Below are 9,188 nucleotides of genomic sequence, written 5' to 3' on the forward strand. Positions count from 1 at the left end.
GAAATCCAGAGTCCCACCATCAAGTGGAGACGAACAAACCCATGCAGTTGGGAAGGACTCGATTAACTCCATGACAGAGGACCAAACTACTAACATTAAGACTCTGTTTTTCTACTGTGAAGGAAGTGGGCATTAAGTCGGGGCATGCCCAGTAAAAGCGTGGGAGTGATGGGATCCTTGCAAACAGGAGGTGTTAATTCAGGAGCAGACTCTGATTTCATGGATGAGGAGTTTGTTAAAAGACATTATCAAGAGCATGCCTTGGATAACCTCTTACATGTCAAGGCTATTGACAACCTTGTGATTCTCTCAGTTAAATTCATCACTAAAACAATTAAATAGTAAATTGATAACCATTATGAGACTATCTTTTCATGTTATCAACTCCCAGGGAAGAGTTTTTGTCTGGGTTTCTATCCCATCAAGTCTTTCTCAGCAGCCACTTCTGTACAGGTAATTCAATACCTAAGTTTTACCCAGACCTTACAAAGGTCCTTGAGGTTTATCACGGTCTCAATGAAGCTTTTAACAAGATAAAAGCCACATATTTGCGTTCTCACAGGCCCTAGGACTGCAGGTTTGTTACCAGGTGCTACTCTACCTCGTGGGCGGTTGCACTTGTGGTCCCGAGGGAATTTATTTTCTTGGCAGATGCACACAAAAAGGCAGGAGATGGAGGTACCAACATTAAAGTTATTTTATTGCAAAATGTGAAAAAACTAATTAAAATGGACCAGTTTAAAAGACATTCACAAAAACAGATTCAGTCTGCTGAGGACCAGAAGAGTTAAGGGAGGTGGAGACTCCCATAGAACGAAATAAAATTTCACCCCACTCAGGTGATGCAGACCACACACACACACACACTTGTGACCCCTTCACCCAAGAACACGTCACTCCAAACCGGGAGAAAGCCTCCACCTAGTAGAACTCAGGACTGACACCTGAGTCCTCAGCACTGAGGGAGGGGGAAAACGATGTGGATTAACAAAATATAATGCAGTTAAAACACAGCTCTTAAAGAATTGTATAAACATTCTTAAAATGACAATAAAAGAAACTCTTGTGAGAGTAAGTCCGTCTGTAGGGTGCTGCTCAATGAAGGGAGCGCGGCCGGGCTTTTGTTCTCGTGGGTGGTGAGGGAGGATTCAGGTGTGATGCCCCGTTTAGTCCTCCGTTGCTCAGGCTCAAAGGCAGCTGAGGAGCACCCGGGCCCGGCAAAACCCTGGTCAGAGTCCACAGGGGTTCTGGACACTAGCAGTGACAGTTCCTTAAAATGTTTCTAAAAATTCAAATATAAAAAGCAGCAGCTGTTCGGCAGGCGGGAGCGTCAGAAAGTCCCTGGCAATGCAAGAACATCAAAACATTACAAAAATAAAAACCACTTAAAGGCAAGCGCAGGACTTAACTCTCACCGGCTTACCAGACAGACTGTTCGTCACCTGGGAGGCGTCCTCAAATGCAGAGCTGTATTTTGGCTCAAACTCTGTGCCTGTAGTTCTCATCCAGAGCTGAAACTATGCAAGTATGAGGCAGCGAACTAACTCCTGTAATCAGCCTACCACCACCACTGACCTGTGAGGCTAACCGGAGGTGTGCAGCAGGAAGTGGGCGGTTCCAAATGCTGCCCATGACCAAGTGAGGGCTTCTTGGCCTTTTATAGCACCCCATGAAGCCACTGGTTGAACCTGGTTGAACCTGAAAATAGCATATCCTTTTCTCAAAGATTACACCAAAAACAAAAAAACTGAGCGCCAGGTGTGGAGTTGTTTATCCTCCTCATCTTCATAAAGGCATTAACGTTCAGAGTCGAGCTTCTAACCGAAATTTGACCAAGGTCAGTCACTCAAAAAGAACCTAGAACCTGACATGACAACCTAGAAACTGACATTTTGGCTTCTTATATATTGCTATCCCATTCCTAACCCAATGAGTTCAATATCATGTCAGTCCACCTTTTGCGGCTATTACAGCTTCAGCTCTTCTGAGAAGGCTATCCACAAGGTTGAGGAGTCTGTTTATAGTAATTTTGGACCATTCTTCCTAAAACGCATTGGTGAGGTCACACACTCATGTTGGTGGAGAAGGCCTGGTTCTCAGTTTCTGCTCGAATTCATCCCAAAGATGTTCTATGGGGTTCAGGACAGGACTTTGTACAAGCCGGTCAAGTTCATCCACACCAGACTCTGTCATCCATGTCTTTATGGACCTTGCTTTGTGCACTGGTGTACAGTCATGTTGGAAGAGCAAGGGGCTGCTCCAAACTGTTCCCACAAGAATTGAAGCATGGAACTGTCCAAAATGTTTTGGTATCCTCAAGCATTCAGAGTTCCTTTCACTGGAACAAAGGGGCCAAGCCTAAGTTCTTAAAAACAAGTCAACTCGATAATTCCTCCTCCATCAAATTTCACACTCGGCACAGTGCAGTCAAAAATCTACTGTACTCCTGCAACCTCCAAACCCAGACTTGTCCATCAGATTGCCAGATGGAAAAGCATGATTCATCTCTCCAGAGAAGGCGTCTCCACTGCTCTAGAGTCCAGTGGCGGTGTGCTTTACACCACTGCATCCACAGCTTTGCATTGCACTTGGTGATGTGTGGCTTAGATCCAGCTGCTCGGCCATAAACCCATTCCATGAAGCTCTCTGCATTCTGTACTGGGGCTAATCTGAAGGTCACATGAAGTTTGGAGCTCTGTAGCAATTGACTGTGCAGAAATTCAGGGACCTCTTTGCACTATGCGCAGGATCCGCTGACCCCTCTCTGTCAGTTTACGTGGTCTACCACTTCATGGCTGAGTTGCTGTTGTTCCCAAAGTCTTCCATTTTGTTATGGTAGAGCTGACAGTTGACTGTGGAATATTTAAGAGCAAGGAAAATTCACCAAAGGATTTGTTTCACATGTGGCATCCTCTGACATTTTCACCCTGGAATTCCCTGAGCTCCTGAAAGTGGCCCATTCTTTCACAAATGTTTGTTAAAAAAAAAGTCGGCATGCCTGAGTGTTTTATTTTATACACCTGTGGCCAGGCCAAGTGATAAGGACACCTGATCATTTGGAGGTGTGAGTGAGTATGTTTAGTAGTACAGTGTATAATATACAGTATGTGTGTGTGTAGTGTGTATTTCAATTTTCAATTTATTTGTTTGAAGGATAAGCCCCTTGAGATGTGTCATCTCGTTTTCAAGGGGGGCCTCAATGTGTATATAAACACATTTTCCTCTCCTCTATTACACAGATGATAAACTCAAAGCTTCAGGGTGGGTTTCCTGCTTGTTTTTTAGAAATCAGAAGTAGGTATAGGGCAGGAGTATCTCAAGACCAATATGATGCCGCCTAGACCCGTCCTTAGTCATATGAGAACAAGTCAAGTCAAGTCAAGTCAAGTAACTTTATTTGTCAAGATCTACAATGTTGACACATACATAGAAATTGAAATTGCGTTTTCTCTTCATCTTCAGTTAAACGGGGAGACACCTTCAAATTGCACAATAAACAAATTATAAATAGAACAGGCCTAAATATAAATAGTATAAAAAAATAAAGTAAAAAAAAAAATGAGGAGAGAATAAAGTGACTAGAGAATAAAGTGACTGAAGTACATTTGCTTAAATTTTTAACGGCACTAGAGGACTGGTGGAAGGTGCAGTCAGTGCTGATGAGGTAGGTGACGTATGTGTGTCAGGGATCAGCAGAGCAGGAGGACAAAACTGTGCTCACACATTTCATACTTTCATTTTTGCAACTGTCAAACTTACTTTCTGGTCAAAAATAAAGGATTTCAGTCTGGACTTAGAGTCTCGCTATGGATTTAAAGCTTATGTTTTATGATCTCCTAGATTTTTTTTCACAGGTTTAATGTATGAATAATTAGGATGAATGGAGGGTTTGAGATGTGTATGCATGATTAGGCTAGAAAGTGCTTTGTACACCTGGAGATATTGAAATATGTTGTATTCTTATTACTTGTGTTTCTGTCACAAATGGCAGCTTTAACAATAATGTTATTTCCCTCTTTTTATGATGCCAATCTTCTAAAGTGAAATGTTTTATGTCTATGTCAACTGTTTTGAAAGGATTTTATTGGCCAAATGTTCAGTCAGAAAGCTTTACATCACTTGTTTTTTGTGAGAAATTCACAGTGATGTGGCCAGTGAGATGTAAGGGGGTTAGATGGTGAAAGGGTCAGTATTCTGTTACATGGCACATCTGTGTCTGTTTTGATTTCTTCTGGGATTCCCACTCATGTGCCTTCTACCACTGAAGTGGTCACAGGGAGTTATAGTTGTCGTGGCTGAACAACGTGGGTTTCCTTATTTTTTATTAAAGTTGATGCTCCTACTGGAGGTGCACACAGGCTCCTTTGCTCCAGCAGAAACTTTGTGAAACAACATAATCCCAGAGAATGTACGGCTATGGGTGGGTAATGGAACCGCACACTTGATTTTACTTTTGACGAGAAAGATGAAAAATTTCATTTTCAGTCGTCTTCTACTTTGTCTCAAGTTCTTTCTAAGATCTCTTCACTTGATTAATAGACACTTGAACATCCTCAGACCAGACAGAAAACATGGCATTGGATTGTGGGTTGATTACTTTGGATTTGTCCATTGGTTCTTTACCAGGAGGATTTTATATCAGCATTGTACTGTTAGGTTTCTGCAGTATTAGATTTTCTGTGAAACTTTGGAGTTATTGGGGGACTTCTGGGCTGCACAATGTTGCAGTGGTTAGCTCTCGACTCACAGAATGAAGTCCCTGGTTCAAATCCCGGCTGAGACCTGTGTGGGGTTTGCATGTTCTCCCTGTGCATGTGTGGGATGTTTCCGGGCACTCTAGTTTCATCACACAGTCCAAAACATGCATCATATTGTGGCAAAGCCGAAAATTAATCAAAAATGTTCAAATCTGAGCGCAACTCATGGGTTACCTGACGCACAGTCGTGCACTCACTTCCTGATGACTCAGTGTACTGCAACAAGGAGGGGTCAAGCAACTGAGTGGGGAGGAGGAGGGCTTTTAAGTGCAACCTCACAAATTAATAGGCGTGTCCTACTTACCACGATAGGTTAATGACTCTAATTTTTTCCTTGGGAGTGCATGTGAGAGTGTGTGGTTGTATGACCCTATAACAGTCAGGCAACCTGTCCCACAGTAGCTGAGATAGGCTTTAGCAACCTGTGGTTCCAAAAGGGATTAGGCGAGTGTGGAAGATAAATGAACAAAAGATAGATTATACAGACGTTTCAATGTGTCTGTAAAATGTTCAAGTAACGTTGGTTTGTTGGTATTTCCACTAAAGATAAAAAAGTCTGTTTATAAAACATGTCAGCTGAAAAAACTGTTGTCAGTTTAGGACTGTGAGTGTTTTTTTTAGTTGTTACAGAGTAATTATTATTTAGGGATTGGTGTTTCTTCATGGAGTCAGCAAAACTGAGTACAGAGAATATTTTCAGGAGTTGTTGTAAAGTGATCATCAATGATGTTTATGTTTTGTTTACTGATGAAGTTAACCAGGAAATTGACTGATAAACTTTTGAGTGAGACTGTCATGATTCGGACGTGAGTTCAAAAATGACCCAGATGCTGGAACCCGGAAAGAGGCTTAGACACAACGGTAAGTTTCAGTGGTTTAATCAGAACCAGATCTTGACAGGACTTTCTTCCAGGAAGAGAGCGAGGGCTGACTGGAGGAATCTTGAGCTGGAATCTCCTTGAGGGGAAACAGCGGCAGGAGCGAGGCTTGAACCAAGACAAGGCGAGGCGGCTGGCTGGAGGTTACTTGAGACGGTGTAGGCGAAGCTTGAACCAAGGCGAGGAGAGGCGGCTGGCTGGAGGTTTCTGGATGCGGCGTGACGGCTGCGTTGGAGGACTGCGACCAGGTGAGGATCCAGAAGGTTTACGTCCTGAGGCAGAGCGAGAAATACCATGAGCTTAAGACAACGAGGCGTGAGACAAAAACGTGAGCTGACCAGACTATGCACCATAGGAGGAACAACGAACTGGCACCGGCTGATGATCCTGGAGGAGTTTATGAAGGCAGGTGTAGATGAGGTGAGTGGATCCAGCTGGTCGCGTCCAACACAGGAAGGAGGGGGGGGGAGGGAGTGGCTGACAGGCCATGACAGAGACATTGTTTAAAGTGCCAATTTCAAGCTTTTTCTTGAGCCTTTCAGAGTAAACTATATATATATATATCCATGTATTAACCGTGGCAAACTATATATTGATTTTTTTAATGAAATATTTTTGCATCAAATTTTTCTTGCCGGAAGTTAGACAGCTCAATCTCTGAGGCACTAGTTTTCACTCCTTGTAGATGCCGCCCATATCATGATATCAACCTAGAGTCTGCCTCGGCAGCGTGTCTGCATTTTGACCACGAAAACATACAACATCCGAACTTTTGCAAAGACGGATGTTCATATTATGTATTTAAAAGGAAAGCATTTTGCCGATCACTGCTAGCTTCGCAGAGAAAGTGGGTGTTTGTGTTGGTCTGGGGGCAAGGCTGGCAGATTCTTCCTGGAAGGGGCTGTTCTCCGCTTTCATACGTATCAATATGAGAATCAACTTGTTTTCGTGGATTGGGAGGGGTTGGTGCTCAGCGACAAGAGTTTTAGAGGAATACTCAGAAATTAGTAAATGGATGAAAATACCAGTTAGGGGTTGTTTTTTGGGGGAAATGAACATTATAATACACTTAAAAGCTCAAAAATTGTTCACGAGATAGGCCTTTTATAGTGACAAATAACATTTTTGTTTTTTCTTTATCTGTTATGTTTTGTTGAGTCTGATCTCCTGTTTTAAATAAAAGTACAAATGATATTGATTAAATACATATTTAAAAATGTATACATCCAGGGAAAATACATGAATTCATACATATTTGTAATAAACAGTGGGTTTGATCTGTTCTTCTTGATTCATAAATCAAATCGCATCTCCAGCTGGGTAACATTCCACAGCCCTATGGCTCCAATGTAGGAATAATTTCTTTAGAAGAGGAGATATTTTTTATGTCAACACCTGATTTGTCTTTAACTGATTGCTTAATAAAGGTTGTTGCTTTCTTTTGCTCCACCACAAAGATAATCTAAGAGAAACACATTATCTTTAATTGTTCTTTTTGGAAATAAAAAGAGAACACTGCACGATGTGGGTGGATGAAGCTATTTTTTTTCTTCTATTAAATGTGTAATTCTGGTGTTCTTTAAATTTGGACCAACAATTTCATGACCAAGGAAAAGGAAAATAAAATTATTTTTTTTACTGAAATAAGTGAAAGCCAGCTTAATACTTGCTGAGAGAAAGCCCTCAGAACATTAAAAGCCAGTTTACTTTTCACAAATGACAAAAACAATTCTGATTGGACTGTTGGCGCGGAGCAAGCCTGCCCCAACTTCCAGTCATCCCTTTGTTTACCCTCTTCTTCTGTATACAGCCCATCATACCCCCACATAACATTACCAGTGCAGCAAAAATGGGGACCAATATCAGAGCTATCCAGCTGCACAGGTTTGAGCCAGATGTCAGCTCAGACAAGAAAAACAAAGATGTACATGGATCCAGTCGTGGATCCATGCTCCAATGGAATCAGCAGGGAGCTTGTGGCCCACCAACTGTAGAACCTGCATTTCTGCAACAAGCTTTTTCAAGTTGCATCTGCTCCTGATTCACAGCGATTTGAATAAAGAAAATACTCAGGAATGCTATTTTAATCTTAAAATTCTTTATATTTGTCCTCCATCATGAGACAAATGCCAGAAGAATGTGAAAAACACAATTTTCATTAAGTAAAATCAGTTTTTATTTGAGGGGATTAATATGAGCTACAGCAGTATATTATTTGTTATAAGAAAGAGATATAAAATACAGTCTGTTCTTGTTTCTCCACTCTGTGTTGTGCCTGATTTATTTTTAGTTTATGTTAACATAATTCATTCTACCTGTTTTCCCAATTAGCCCTCTTAACCTTTTTGCTTCCAAAATTAGTCTTCATTGACATTGTAACAAAGGCAACCTTTGTCATGTTATTTGGTGGCTTTGCAAAGCTCTGAAAGCACATTTTTACGACACAGTTTTTCTTTATGAACACTTTGTAATGTGGACTGTGGAAAGAATAAAGATTGTGTCATTTAGCTGTCTTCCAAAGGGCGTTGAGTCAAATGTTCATTTAGAGGTGTAAACACGCTTTTACCTGGTGGAAGAAATCATTTGGTCCACATCAATTAACTGATGGTTCTTGAGATAAACAAAAATAACTCTAGCTGGTAAAAGTTGGAGGTGACTTTTGTTTGGAGAGTTGCAGAGTTTGTTGAGAGAAGGTGAGTTAAATCAAGCTGAGTATATTCAGTATACTGTAGGTGATGTTGTTCCTGCTGCTAAAGGAAAGTGAGAATTACCACTGCTGGAGATGCTCTGAGAATATGGGGTCTGGGGCCTCATACTAAGAGATGTCCTGTCTTTGTTCAACCAGAGCAGGTGTTTTGTTTGTATTGCCGGCAGTAAGTTTAGAACATAAGCTTTATAGACATTAACTAGAAGTCACAGCCAGGGGCCAGGAGGAGTCTGGTAAGACTGCACCAGAATTACATCTCTGTTTTTTCCAGGTCATGTTGTTCTGTTAGCTTCATCCAACCAGTACCTTCAATGTGCACTGGAGTAATTTGCAGTCAGCTCCAAAGTGGCTGCCTCAAGTTGAGGACTTGTAGTGTCTTCTGGTCCTGATGATGAGTTGAGTTTGGGCAGTGCTTCTCAATTATTTTTTGCAAGGCCCACCCTAGGAAAAAGAAAATGTTTTGCTCTAGCATCTATAGTTCTCTCATTTACCAGATTTGCTGCCATAAAGAGGAATGTTTGAAATTCACTCCATGTAAAGATCCCACCACCACCAAGGTTGCTAACGGGCTCTTTTGACTAACTTCACTCCTGCTTCGGTTGATCCATTTCTGTAGGGAGAAACTTCCAAGACCACTCTGTTCCTCTTTTAGAGGCTGTTTCTTCAATCACATCCTTATGTAACTTACTCAAGAATTTCTGGAGCTCCTCAAGTGAAAGTTTTGCTCCAACAAAGTTTGTCCCTGGGTCTGACCACAGTTTTATAGGATGTCTTCTAAGGGACGTGAATCTATGATTTGCAAGCAGAAAGCCCTCAGATGACGCATTACTGACTATATCAGTCAGC

At 41.6% G+C, this 9,188-nt stretch overlaps 1 long non-coding RNA gene across 1 annotated transcript; it reads left to right on the top strand.

Moving 5' to 3' along the window:
- The first annotated feature begins 5,644 nt into the window (after positions 1 to 5,644).
- On the top strand, positions 5,645 to 6,100 carry LOC144987146 (uncharacterized). The gene is made up of 3 exons (XR_013651022.1): positions 5,645 to 5,778; positions 5,839 to 5,883; positions 5,991 to 6,100. It is a non-coding gene; the product is annotated as an uncharacterized LOC144987146 (long non-coding RNA).
- Positions 6,101 to 9,188: the final 3,088 nt, after the last annotated feature.

This window comes from Oryzias latipes, chromosome 18, assembly GCF_053564925.1.
Source record: "Oryzias latipes strain Hd-rR chromosome 18, Olatipes_Hd-rR_3.1".
Lineage (NCBI taxonomy): Eukaryota > Metazoa > Chordata > Actinopteri > Beloniformes > Adrianichthyidae > Oryzias > Oryzias latipes.